This window comes from Balaenoptera musculus, chromosome 8 (genome assembly GCF_009873245.2).
Source record: "Balaenoptera musculus isolate JJ_BM4_2016_0621 chromosome 8, mBalMus1.pri.v3, whole genome shotgun sequence".
NCBI lineage: Eukaryota > Metazoa > Chordata > Mammalia > Artiodactyla > Balaenopteridae > Balaenoptera > Balaenoptera musculus.
Genome location: NC_045792.1, coordinates 55,021,380 through 55,034,911, shown reverse-complemented (window position 1 = coordinate 55,034,911; position 13,532 = coordinate 55,021,380). Strand labels below are relative to the sequence as shown.

At 53.1% G+C, this 13,532-nt stretch overlaps 1 long non-coding RNA gene across 2 annotated transcripts in view; it reads right to left on the bottom strand.

Annotated features, from left to right (window-relative positions):
* The window catches only part of LOC118899429, a 33,224-nt gene extending 21,793 nt beyond the window's left edge, over window positions 1-11,431 (bottom strand). Inside the window, exons 1-2 of one of the 2 annotated variants that reach the window (XR_005020944.1) lie at window positions 11,261-11,431; window positions 2,027-2,159 (exon numbers count right to left, since the gene is read on the bottom strand). This is a non-coding gene — a long non-coding RNA (uncharacterized LOC118899429). The remainder of the gene's footprint in view (window positions 1-2,026; window positions 2,160-11,260) is intronic. The other variant, XR_005020945.1, reaches the window with a different exon arrangement.
* Window positions 11,432-13,532: the final 2,101 nt, after the last annotated feature.

Below are 13,532 nucleotides of genomic sequence, written 5' to 3'. Positions count from 1 at the left end.
AGAGAGACGCTCCCAGCAGGCATTTTGTGAGTTGACCTCACCCCTTGCATCCTTGTATTTTTTTCTTCCCTTTTGGTTCCTTGTTCCTTTAAAAACTGGTTAAATTCTGTATGTCTGCAGTCCACCTCCTTTTGAAATGAGGTGGGCTAGAAATAAATTCATCTAAAGGTTTAACAAAAGTGTGTTGAATGAAGGATCCTCCAAACACATGTCCTCTTGCCCAGCCCAGCCCTCTTCACAATTCTCGTTCCTTCCCTCCCTCCCTCATGGGATAATTATCAGCTCCCTGTCTGCTTTCCCCACTGGATGATGAGCAGGGGCCGTGTGTACCCATCTAGCACTCTCCTCAGACAGGGCAAGTTCTCACTACAAGATTATGGAAAGAAGGAGGGGAGGGAGGAAAGGATGGCCTATGTCACAACCCGTCACGCAGGGTGTGTGTCAGAGCACGCTCGGGCTCTGGATTGACACACACCCAGGTTCGAATCTTGCCTCCACAGCCTGCCAACTATGAAACTATGGGCAGGGACTTCCCTGGTGGTCCAGCGGTTAAGACTCCACGCTCCCAATGCAGGGGGTCCAGGTTCAATCCCTGGTCAGAGAACTAGATCCCACATACTGTAAAAAAATCCCGCAGGTGGCAACAAAGATCCCGTGTACGGCAACTAAGACCCGGTGCAGCCAAATAAGTAAATATTAAAAAAAAAAAAGAAACTATGGGCAAATAACTTTCCCTCTCTGAGCCTCGTCTCTAAAACAGGAATAATACGTGCTCAGGAAAGGGCTGGAGAATGAACTGAACTGACTTGGAAAGGGAGGGGGCCTCTGCATGCAGAGCCTGTCCTAAGCTGGGCCTCCCCTCTCCCACGAGTTCCTCAGCCCCGGGGGCTCCAAGTCCAGTGGGGCAGAACCTTTTAATTGGGACAGGCCGGGAGGGTGAGTGGAGGCAATCAAGCCTGCCCAGGCTTGGCAGGCAGCCTGGTCCCCCGAAGCTTGCCCATGCGGCTGCCAGCATCCAACAACAGGGCATTCCAAGGCCTGTCTGCCACTGGCCACGCAGCCTGCATGGAGTCCTTGAGGCTTGGTGTACATGGTTAGGAGCCCAATGTGACAGGATGGACACAGAGTGGGTACCAAGCCAATGCCAGGTGAGTTGAATAGTTACATTCTATGGGCACATAGATACATCTGGCCCTAAATGGGAAAAGTGAAATAATACAATACCAGCCATTTATTGAGTGCCTACAATAATGAGACATATTTATATTACTTAACACTCTCTCTGAGTACTATTCCCATTTTACAGGTGGAGAAACTGAGGCCCGGGGAGGTTAAAATTTGCTCAAGGTCACAGAGAAGGCATGTACTGTGGTCAGGGTTCGAGCCTCACCATGTACTCCTAAAGTGTGCGCTGTTGCCCTGCCAGGGCCACGCAGCTCTCAGTGCACATCCATGTGAACCAAACCCTCCTCTGCCCAACCTGGTGTTGGGGCTGGAGGTTCAAGATAAACCTGCAGGGCTCTGCCAGGGTAGGTTAGCCTCACACACAGACAATGCTAAGAGGAGGTAGCCACTCCCAGAGAAGGAGCTGGAAGAATCTGAACTGGGGGCATTAGAGGGCTAGAGGTGGCCTTTGTGCCGAGCTTCGAGGGCCGGGGAGAGAGGATGACCCCTCAAGACCATCTGCTTTGGATCACCCGTTATACAGAAGAGACACATACATGCCCCACAGAGGGATGCAGGGAGCAGGAGCAGAGCAGCACCTGTAACCCAGGCCCTCACATCCCGCCTAGCGCCCTGGCCTGTGCTTCGCCTGCAGCTTCCTCTGGGCCATTGATAACTGTTCAGAGGTGCAGCCAGGGGGCAAGAAGGTGGGGCAGAGAGAGAACTGACCGTTGACACTGGGGGCAGCCTCAAGAGGGCCCAGTCGGGGTGCTCATATCCCAGAGGGGCCGACTGGGCAGAGGGGATGGCAGACACAGGCGCTACCCACACTAGGCTCATAAGTATTTGCTGAAGGACTTACCTGGTGGTCCAGTGGCTAAGATTCCATGTTCCCAAAGCAGGGGGCCCAGGTTCGATCCCTGGCCAGGGAACTAGATCCCACGTGCCACAACTAAAGATCCCGCAACCAAGATCGAAGATCCCGCGTGTGGCACCTAAGACCAGGCACAGCCAAATAAATACATAAATATTGGGAAAAAAAGTATTTGCTGAATAAATGAACGAATGAATGAGTGAGTGGGGTCCCAGTGGGCAAAGTGAGGGCCAACAGATAGGCGGCACAGAGAGGTAAACGTCTGAACCAGTGTCTGCAAGGACCTATCTCCCAGAAGAGCGGTCCCACATGAGGGCGCAGCCCCGGGAGGAGTGAGCTCCCCATCAGGGGAGGGCGGGAAAGTCACTCTGTGAAGGGCCCGTGGTCAGGACTGCTAGAGCCAGGGTTCTGGCTCCTGAGGAATTGGTGTCTCTGTTTCTGAGATTCTTTCCACCTTGCTGCTGGGGACAAGAGCCAGTTCCCATGAGGAGGAGGAAAGTGCTGGCAGGCTGGAGACCCAGCCGGCTGAAAGGTGACCCCTCTGAAGGTCCGGAAGAGGCGGGGGCCTGCTGAGAGCTTGAGGCCTCCACGCCAGACAGCCTCCTTGTCTGAACGGCCCAGCCAGCCTGCCACCAGCTCACTGTGTGGCTTCCTGTAAGTCTCGACCCCTCAGGGCCCTCACCTGCCCTGTAGGCTCTCAGGGCTGTTCTGAGGCCAAAACAATTCCTATTTCCCTCCACACACTTTGCAACGTAAAAACATGTTTACATTATTCCATTTATATACAGTGGGGAAAAAAACCCACAACTCAGCTTTGGGTACAGTTTCTTAGGTGCAAGAATCTCCCACTATAGCTGGGGGTGGGGTGGGAAGTGGCCCCCAGAATAGGCCCGTTCTCATCCTCATCTTCCCAGAGCCACCTCATTATTCAAGTCCCTTCACCTCTCTGAACCTCAGTTTCATCTTCTGTGAAATGAGACTATAAACTATTTTACAAAATCAAAACAAACCACAAAAAGTTCTTAAGAAAGGGATGGGGACTTCCTTGGTAGCACAGTGGTTAAGAATCCGCCTGCCAGTGCAGGGGACACGGGTTCGATCCCTGTTCCAGCAAGATTCCCACATGCTGCGGAGCAACTAAGCCCGTGCGCCACAACTACTGAGCTTGCGCTCTAGAGCCCGCGAGCCACAGCTACTGAGCCCGGTGCCACAACTACTGAAGCCCGTGCACCTAGAGCCCGTGCTGTACAAGAGAAGCCACCACAATGAGAAGCCCGCAGACCGCAACGAAGACTAGCCCCCGCTCGCCACAACTAGAGAAAGCCCGTGTGCAGCAACAAAGACCCAACTCAGCCAAAAATACAATAAATAAATTTATTTTTTTTAAAAAAGGAAAGGGATGCTCTGGGGACTTTGAGGGCTGACAAGTTGCCTGGAAGATGCCCACCCTGGGCCTGGCTGCCATGGACACTCCCTGTGCCCCCGGGTTAGGCGCCAGCATGGGGAGCAGCCCCACCAAGTGCCGCTTCTGAAGCTGTTCGCTTCTCTCACTTTGGCCCTGGGCCGGGAAGACAGGGAAACTCTGAGAGCCTCAGACTCCATGTGTTTTATGGGCCCTGAGAACACAGCAGCCCCATAAAGTCACTTCAGATGGCTTACAAGACCCAAGACCATCCAGGATTGCCTGACCCAGGGAAACCTGAGCTCACCAGGGAGCGACTGGGCCCCAAAACCAAAGGATGAGCCTCCGGGGCCGATGGGACTGGACCACCAAGATAAATCTTCTGCCTGCCTCGCTGCCCCTGTGGCCTGACGGACTTGGGGAATGGCTCTCAAACCAGCCAGACCCGACTGAGAAGGTGCTGCAAGACTGCTCACCTGTGTGCTGGGTGAGCTGGCCTTTGTCCCCAAAGGATGGCCTTTGTGCCCAAACCCAGGCTGAGCCTGTGTGGCTCTCGGAGATCTATAATAGAGAGGGAGCCGGAGAGGCTCAGGCTCTACAGTCAGCCCCGGGTTTGATCCTGCTTCTGCCATTAGCCCTGTGACCTTAAGGCACCAGCAAGCCAGCTCCCAATTTTCTCACCCCTTCAGTGAGAATAACAAGAGAGGCTATTTCTACCTCACGTGGTGTTGTGGGAGTCAAACAAGGTGCCCAACTGGGGCTATTATTTGGTCCCGGCTTTGCCCTCCAGGTAAGATGGTGCCAACCACTGACTCAACGGATGGGCACGTCCTGTCCTCACCATGGTTGCTTCTCTCTGCAACTAACCCCACTCCCGCTGACGGTCTTCTTTTTCCTGGATTGCCAAGATCTTCCAACAGAAACCTTGGCCCCAGTGTCCTCTACCCACACCCAGTAGCCCCCCTCAAACTCTCTAGCCTGATTTTCAGGGTCGTCCTCCACCCAGCCCATGTAGACCTATCATTGCCCTCCGGTTCCCCCAACCAGAAGGACCCAACGTGCTTCACTCACACAGGTAATGTTACTACTACTACTAATATTAATAATAATAATAACTAGCATTTATGGAGTGCTCACTCCCTGTATATTACATGTGACATATCATTGAGTTACATGAACCAACGCAATTAATCCTCACAACCACCTTACGTGGTAAGTACCCAAATCATCCCATATTACAGATGAGGACACTGAGGCACAGAGAGAAGTAACTTGTCCAAAGGTCACACAACTAAGAGGGAGCAGAGCTGGGTTTTGAGCTTGTGAAATCTGGCTCCAGGGCCCCAGAATGACCATTCTTGGCTCATGCTATTGTGTTCCTTCACGAGACTGGAGGGCACAGAGAACATGGGGATGAGGGGTGATGTCTGGCCTGGGCATTCTGGAGCTGCCCCATCGCCTGCAAAGTTATTCTCACCACAAAGGCATCAAGGTGAGGGTGGTGTTTCCCAGGACGTGCTCTCTGGACCACCTACCTGCATCGAGCCTCCCAGGTGCTTATGAAAATGCAGAATCCTTTGCCCCACTCCTGATCTGAATCAGAGTTTTGGGGGGTTGAGCTTGAAGGCCAAAAAAAAAACCCACTAGACTAGAAAGTTCTGCCCAGGGAATTCCCTGGCAGTCCAGTGGTTAGGACTCGGCGCTTTCACTGCCGTGGTCCCGGTTCAATCCCTGGTGAGGGAACTAAGATCCCACAAGCCGTGTGGCACTGCCCCCCCAAAAAAAAAGTTCTGCCCAGACACTGGAATCCATTCAAATCCTGAATCAAGGGCCCCTGGGCAAGTCATTGATTTTCTCTGAAACTCCATTTTCTCATCTGTATTAGGGAATGAGAAAATTGACCCCAGGGATGGCTGTGAGATTCAATGAAATAATGGATGTATAACTGGCATGTGGAACAGGCTAAACTCTGCGGTGTGCAAGTGAAAAAAACTTAACTTTTCACCACTGTCTCTCAAACCTGCCCTGTGGGCTCTCCCTCTCCAGCCCTAACTGGGATCTAGGGTGGACCCCAGCCTTCCTGCTCTAGGTTAGGTATAAAGTGACAGTCTCATTCCCAGGTGGTAACGGATGCACCCAGTCTGACCTCAGTATGTCACTCTCACAACTGATTCAAAATTCCTCCTCCCCCTACTCAGGCCCATTTCCAGATTTAGCTGCTGGGAGAGGGAAGGGGCTTGGGGGCTTCTTCTATTTCCTCACCTCCCTCCACTCCTCTGTGTCGTCCACTGCTTTCAGAATTAGGTCTGGATGTGGGGGACAGTGTGGAGGGGGGAGTGGGAGGGTAGACACAAAATGATGACAGTAGGGCTGGCCTAAGGCTGCCAGGACCTGGCTTGGGGGCTCCTCTTGCAGTGGCAATGCCCCAAACCCAGCTTTATCTCTTTGGGGTGTATTGTAGATTTTTCAACGACCACCCCCCGCTTGCTAAGAAAAATTTACTGACATGGGTAATGACCCCTCTTCCAGCTGATGTCTCCCACTCTCCCCTCAATCCCAGGCAGATACCTTCGGTTTGGGTCACATGACCCTGGCAAGCAGCAGACCCTCAACTGGACCTTGCGACATGATTTGTGTCCTGCTCCATTCCAGAGCGCCCACTTGGGCCCACAGGAATCTTGTGTCTTTGTCTGCAAACCCTAGCAGGGCGTGCTTGACCCTGCAGCCCCCTGTCCTCTCTCTCCAGCCTCAAGGCTTCAGACGGTGTTTCAGGTGAGAATCAGACACACAGCCCTCTACCCCCAAACTCCATGACCTACACGAGGAGGGGACAGTCCTTGCACACCAAGTTTGTCCTTCCAACCCCTACTTGGGCTGGAAGTGAGTGCCAGACACAGAACTGGTTTGGGGCCATTCCTTTTTCTTGTCCTGCACAGATGCTTTCAAATGTGGGGTGCTGAGGATCTGTAGTATGCAATTTGGGGCCTCAGCACCTAATTCAAAGAAGGTGTCCATAAAGAATTCCAGGCCCTTCTCTTCCTGAAACAAGGGGAGCTGGGGTTTCAAGGAAGGAAGCAGAAGAGCAAAAAGCAGGGCTACACAAAGCATCAGGCAGAGCAGAGCCTCCATAGGCTTCCAGAGATGCATGTAAAACCAAGGATTGGGAGGGATTCGTTTTTAATTAAAAAGGAATCGAGGCCCAGATATAAAGTATCATGGCACTAACGGTCCAGGAAATCTGGAACCTTAAATCACAGCAATTTCTCCCCAGAGGGCAGGCCTGGGATCCCAGGATTAGATAGGGGGCTTGGCGTGTGCCAAGGCAGGAAATGCTGAAGGTGAGTGCAGATTCCTCCCTGCTAAAGCATTCAGATAGACAGCGGGTGAGAGCTCAGAGGCCTCTGGGTCCAGTTTGGCACCATCACTTCGAAGATGGGGAAACCGAGGCCCAGAGAGTGGTAGGTCCTGCCGAGGGTCACACAGAGAATGGGAGCAAAGCCAGAACCAGAACCCGAGCTGGAGGCCCTGTCCCTGTACAAGCATTGTGATCACACCCCAGGACGGATGCTTTCCCTGCCAGGGTCTTCCAGTGGGGCCTGGGGTTTGGGAATCTGCCGGGGTCACTGAGCCCAGAGATTTTTAGAATTTCTGCATGGCTCTTGGGTGGTGGTGGTGAATGGGGTTAACCTGGAAGCCTCGCAAATAGGGTGAGCCAGCTGTCACCCCCAGGTCAGGGGCCACCTGCACTTACATCATCCAATGTGGTCCTCACCACCTGCCTGAATCGCCTTGCATCAGGGACTCACTGAGTGACTCTAGGAAACCTTGCCAGCCTCCCTCTATCTGGCCTTGGTTTCACCATCTGTATGATGAGGAGGTTGAACTGGACCCTCTGTAGAGGCCCCTCAGTGCTGACAAGCTGTGAGTCCATAAGTCTTTTAAGCCTGCTGTTCCATCCCCCAAAGAGGGGTATTGTGAAGACAGCAACCAGCAGGGTGGGGTGATCATGAATGGGGAGACAGGAAGCATTTTGAGCTCCCAAGGAAAGCCTGCAACACAGCCCCCAGCTGCAGGGATCCTTCTGCACCCCCTAATTCTCTGGATTTCCCTCCTGAGGGCTGGCCTGAGCCAAAAGTCAGACACTTCATTCATTCATCCCGCAAGGATTTATCACTTCCCTGGAATGCTCTGTGCTTCTACAAATCTTGAGATGTCTGAGAGCATCTAGCCAAAGTGGGTGGGTCTTCCTGCTGCACCTGAGTAAAAGGCAGGCTGCCAAATAACCACTGACTCCTTTGGCCGTATCAATAGAGATGGTGCCAAATCCAAGGAGGTGATTTTCTCAGTCTACTCCGTACTGACAAGATTCCTAGAGAGTGATGACCAGTGTGGGAGTAGAATTTTGTGACCAGAGGAGGTGACCAGGGAGGTGAGAGTTCTGGAACCTGGAGAAAAGCAAACTCAGGGGACAAAGGTACTAGTCCCACACCTCTACAAGGATGTTGGGGAGAGATGGCCGTATGTGTTTGGTGGCATTACAGACCTGAGAACTAGATGACTTCAGAGATTTCTGGTTCAAGCTCTCTTCCCATAGCCTCCCTGACTGATGATAAACTGATAAACCCTAATGCAGGGCACACACCTCCTGTGACACAGAGTTTAATCCCCACCTGGCAGCTGCTTCCATGGTAAGAAGACTCTGGAGGATAGAAAGCTCTGCTTATTGGTGGTGTCCCCTCTGGTTACCTCTGCGCTCACCTCTGCCAGACCCCGAGTGGGGTGCTTTACCTACCTTCTTTTATTTAATTCCCACAGCCCCGAGAAGTTAGAATTATATCCCTTTCTCTACAAACTCCTAGGCTCAGACAAATCAAACAACCCTGTAAGTCTCACAGCTAGTAAGAGCAGAGCTGGGATCTGATCTTGGGTCTCTCTGGTTCCAGAGCCATTTACACCAGAAAGCAGTCACCTCTTTCCTGATTCAGCCGCACAGAACTTTGCATCCCTGTCCAAACCCATGATGTTCTTTCATGAGTCACTGTCTTTGCCTTGTGCTCCTTCTGCCAGGAATGCCCTCCCTCCACATCCATTTGAAAACTTCTGTTCTCAGGGTTATGTCTTTCTTCATCTCTGTTTTACACACACACACATCATCATCATCATCATCATCATCATCTAGTATGTTTTAAGACATATAGTAGGCACTCCATGTTTATCTAATCAATACACAAATGCACCAATAATTCCAGTCCTCGGGACTTCCCTGGTGGCGCAGTGGTTAAGAATCCACCCACCAATGCAGGGGACACGGGTTCGAGCCCTGGTCCGGGAAGATCCCACATGCCGCGGAGCAACTAAGCCGGTGAGCCACAATTACTGAGCCTGTGCTCTAGAGCCGGTGAGTCGCAGCTACTGAGCCTGTGTGCCACAACTACTGAGCCCGCGTGCCACAACTACTGAAGCCCGCACGCCTAGAGCCCGTGTTCCACAACAAGAGAAGCCACTGCAATGAGAAGCCTGCGCACTGCAACGAAGAGTAGTCCCCACTCGCCACAACTAGAGAAAGACCACACGCAGCAATGAAGACCCAACGCAGCCAAAAATAAATAAATACATAAATAAATTTATTAAAAATAATAATAACAATAATAGTGAAAAAATAATAATAATTCCAGTCCTCAACAAAACTCTCATCCGCTGTAAAAAGTCTTCCTTGCCTCCTGCCTCCAGCTGAGCCAGCTAGTTCTGGGCTCCCTCAGCCACAGTCCCTGTCCCCCCGCCCCTGTCCCCCCGCCTCCCCTCGACACACTAACAGGCCCCTGGCATTTCTCTAGACCCCAGCATTGGCAGAGGAGGGACTCAGAAAGGAATGTGCAATGCAATGGAACGCGAGATCCCTAATAATAATACAGATGACCTTATCTAACCTCCTACTGGCACAGAAAAGGAACCTGAGGCCCGGAGAAGGCAGAGTGGGGAAGGTGGGATTCCAGGCTCTGAGTCCCCGTCCATTGGCTGTCCTGACCAGAGAAACGTGGAGAGGAGGCCTGTAGAGGCAGAGGGCCGGAGGTGGCCCCAGGCATCCCCACACATCAGCCCAGCCCGCAGCTCAGCTAGCCAGGCCTGCCCCTGGGGCCATAGAGGGGTGAGCCGAGGGTCAGGGGAGTTACTCAGGCTCTGGCCTCCCCCCAGATGCCTTTCATTTTCCGGGCCAAGGGCCTACTCCCGCTGGCTGGAGGTAAGACCCCCGACATGGGGGCTGAGCGTGGGGCTGAGGTTCAAAGGCTGCCTGCGGCAGGCGCCAGCCCTCAGCTTCCCCCGCAAATTCACAACCCCCAAAAGGCGCAGCATTTTTGGACTGGAGTGGGGTGGAGAGGGCGAGTTTTTCCGTGGTTGGCCCCATGGCCCTACAGAGTCAAGGACTTGTTGGAAAGCCTGAGGGAGATAAAGAGCTTTGTCCATGCTGGGCCTGGGGGGTGGGGTTGGCCCCAGGGACCCCATGTGGAGGAGTTGCAAAGCAGGCTTATCGCCTGAGCCCCCATCTGACCAGGCCATTTCCTGCCTGGCATGGACTCCCACATTTCTTAGGTGACGTTCAAGCTCCTTTATCTGGATTCAAAAAACAGTGGGTCGGGCTGGGGGAGAGAGGAAGTTGACTCCTTACCCCCGGACTCTTCGGTGGGCTCTCTGGGGCTCAGAGCCCTGCAGGCCTGGCCAAAGCTCCCAGTCCTGCAGATGGCAGCCAGGACCCCAAAGTGGAGTGTCCCTGGCAGAAGCGGTGCCAGGGCTCGAGCACACTGAGCGATTTGAGAAACATCTGTGGAAAGAGCCCTGCCTCCCCAGGAGAAGACAGGAAGTAGGGCCAGTTCCTGGGAAATCCCTCATGCTGCCTGTGGGCTGGGACTCAGCCCCGAGGACCCACCTCTGCCACGCTCAGCTGCAAGGCAACAGCACTGGCCTCTACTTGGTGCAGTAAGACCTACACCGGAAACTGCTGCAATCCCCGATCACCAGATACAGGACACTGAGTCCCACTTTTTGCAGAATGGGAAACCGAAAGGGGAAGGAAGTCACTTGTCTCAGGCCAGTGGCTGAGCTGAGTCATGAATGAGGCACTTGGTTCTTCACTCCATGTGGCCCGTGCAGCTGAGTGATCTCCTGGTGCTTGGACTAGAACCGTGACACCAGTCACAGCATTAGCGCTGCAGGAGGGAGTCAAGACTATCTAACCTTCCTCGAAGCTACCTCTGTGCCGGGCCTTTCCTGGCCCTGGGGCCACGGGGGTGATCAGATCTGCCCCTGCCTTCCATTTCCTGGAGAGACAGATCACCACATCCAGGGTGTTGGGAAAGGATCAGGTGCTCTCTAGGGAAAGTGGAGGGAAAAGACATCCTGGACCAGGAAACCACAAGTACAAAGGCCCATGGAGGTGGAAGCGGGGGTTTTGGGAAAGCTCGCCAGCCAGAGAACCACAGGTGGATTCAGGGCATCTACAGTGTCTGGTGGGGCGGAAGGAAGAGGGTCAGGGGCTGGATCGGGAGGGCTCTGTGAGCCTGTTAAGGAGGTGGGCTTCATCCTGAGCCCAAAGGGGTTCAAATACGACCTTCACACAGCAAGTTGCTGACAGAGCCCAGACTGAGGCCCAGGTGCCCAGCCCTCTCTTGCACCCACCCACTTACCACAGAGAGCCACATGCCCCCTTGCCTGGGCTAGTGAGGACAGAGGCCTGGCCATGGGTGAGGACCTCCCCAAGTGACCCCTTCAGGGTTTCCCCCTTAGACCTTGGGAACTGGGCCTTAGCCAGACCTGCCAGTCCTTACCTTCTCTAACCAGGAATTCGCTTCCTGAAGTCTTTGTTTAATGAGGGTCATTCTCTCCCGACCTGCACATCAGACTGAAAACAAAAACAAAACCACAGTCCTGGCCTCTCCCTCTGCAGCTCCAGCACTGCTTTCCCACCAAGGAGGGAGCAGCCCTCACACCCATCTGCCCAGCTGCCTTCCAGATCTCCCAGCGTGGGCTGGGCCCAGGGGCGGAGGTGCGGTGGCTCAGGCCTGCCCCTCCACCGAGGGAGGGGCCCAGAGCATAGAGTCCATATAAATTAATTTAATTGGGCCCTATTATCACTTTGTTCCAAGCCTGCAAGTCTAATCTAGCGTTGAAGTTATTCATTGAGTGTGAATGTTCTGGAGCCAAGACTTCCCTCTGTTCTCGGAACAAAACTCTCCATGCTTGGCCCAGGCTCCGGGCCACTGCAGCCTGGCTCAGCAGAGGGGCTGTGTGGGGAGCAGGGCGGGCAGGGGAGGCCTTAAAATAGCTCTTTGCTTTGGCTACATACCCTGACTTTCCCAGAACGAGGCCCCCGTCCACACCTCCAACACACACACATTCAGCCACACAGGCACACATTGGGGTGACACTTGGGCCCTTGCAGATCCCAAAGATGGCTGAAGAGGTCCCAGGGGACCTGGGTGAACCCCCCCCCCCCCAATGACTACAAGAGCTTGGACAAGTCTTTCCCCTCTGTGCCTTAGTTTCCCACCCTACCAAATTTCCTGACTTCTCACTTTAGCAGCTGTGTGACCTTAGGCAAGTTATTAAACCCCTCTGAGACTCAGCTTCCTCATCTGTGAAATCCAATAATGCTTATCTCATTGCATTATTAGGGGGATTAAATGAGTTAACATATGTAAAATGATTAGAACTCTGCCTGACATACTGTAAGCGCTCCATCAATGTTCTCCCATTATAGTTGTGAGACTCCGATGGGATGGGGCCAGGGAGCCCTTTGTGCTATTGTAATTGCTGAGGCCAAGGTACGCATCATAGTTATAATTTCAGAAAAGTAGGAGGGAGCTGGGTGGTGCAGTTCCCACGAAAGTTTTATCCCAGGAGCAGGGCACCCCGAGAGCTGAGAGAATGCGAGTTGCCCAGCTCAGTGTTGTTATGATTAGATTTACATAATTTATGGTGCAATTATTCATACCCTGATGCCAAGCTCATTAAGCAATCAGGCACCATGAACAGGGTGAGCCCCAATCTAAAGGAGAGACATGGCCTTGGGGGCCCCTGGGGGCCCTGGTCTGAGGGCAGAAGCAGCATACTCATGCATGAATGCAAGTGCGCACACCACACACTCACAGGGGGCCCAAGCCCTGCAAAGGAACCTCTCAGGAAGAGGCAAGGGACACAGGCCCTAAAGGGGGTGGGGTGGCTGAGGATTTACGGGTCTGCCTGCTCCTTCCCTTAAGCACCCTGAAATACCAACCAACCTTTGTAGGGTCCCCCTGTGCTCCAGGCCCTGGGCCAGCGCTAACCCCTGAGCCACACGGCATCCAGAAAGCAGAGTTTATTAGCACTACTCCTAGTATTAATACTGATTTAACAGATGGGGAAAGTAATGGTTGGCAGGTCCAACCAAAATCTCTCCCCAGCAAAAATAAAGTCAAACCAAAGGTTCCTGCCCACTGATATTTGTTCCCTAATTCAGGGATTATACAAGATGGAAGTTGTGTTTTGGGGCAGTAACTAGTAAAAGAGAGACCCTTGGGTTGGGAGTTAGGTAATCTGAGTAAGTCCCTTCACATCTCTGTACCTCAATCTCCCCATCAGAGCAATGGGAGTGATAATCTCTCTCCCACTGGGCCCTTGTGTGGATTGGATGAGACCACTGATTACAAACCTCCACGTGGGGCTCAGCACACATTAAGTACATGCAAGATAAAGCAGCGTGTGAGCACAGCCCCAGAGCTGCCAAGTTAGGACACCACTCAAGTCGTCCTGACAAGTTCCAGCCTCTGGTAAGAAGAGGTTTCTTGATAATAAATCCCTGCTCCCTACATCTAGCCCTAGAAGGAGAATCTCCACCCAGGGCTGGGACGTGGGAAATCAGGCCCCCAGCCTCCTTACCCAGGATGGAACTTTCCTTGTTCTGTAGCTAATGGCCCTGCTGGTGGGGGGAGGGGGTCTACTCCCCCTTAGTCTCTTCCCCCAACACCCAGGGCTCAGCAGAAGCAGAAGAAAGTTCAGACAAGATTCATCTAGGGCTCTGTGGCTGAGGCAGCTTTAACCTGTCTCACCTCAACACACCTC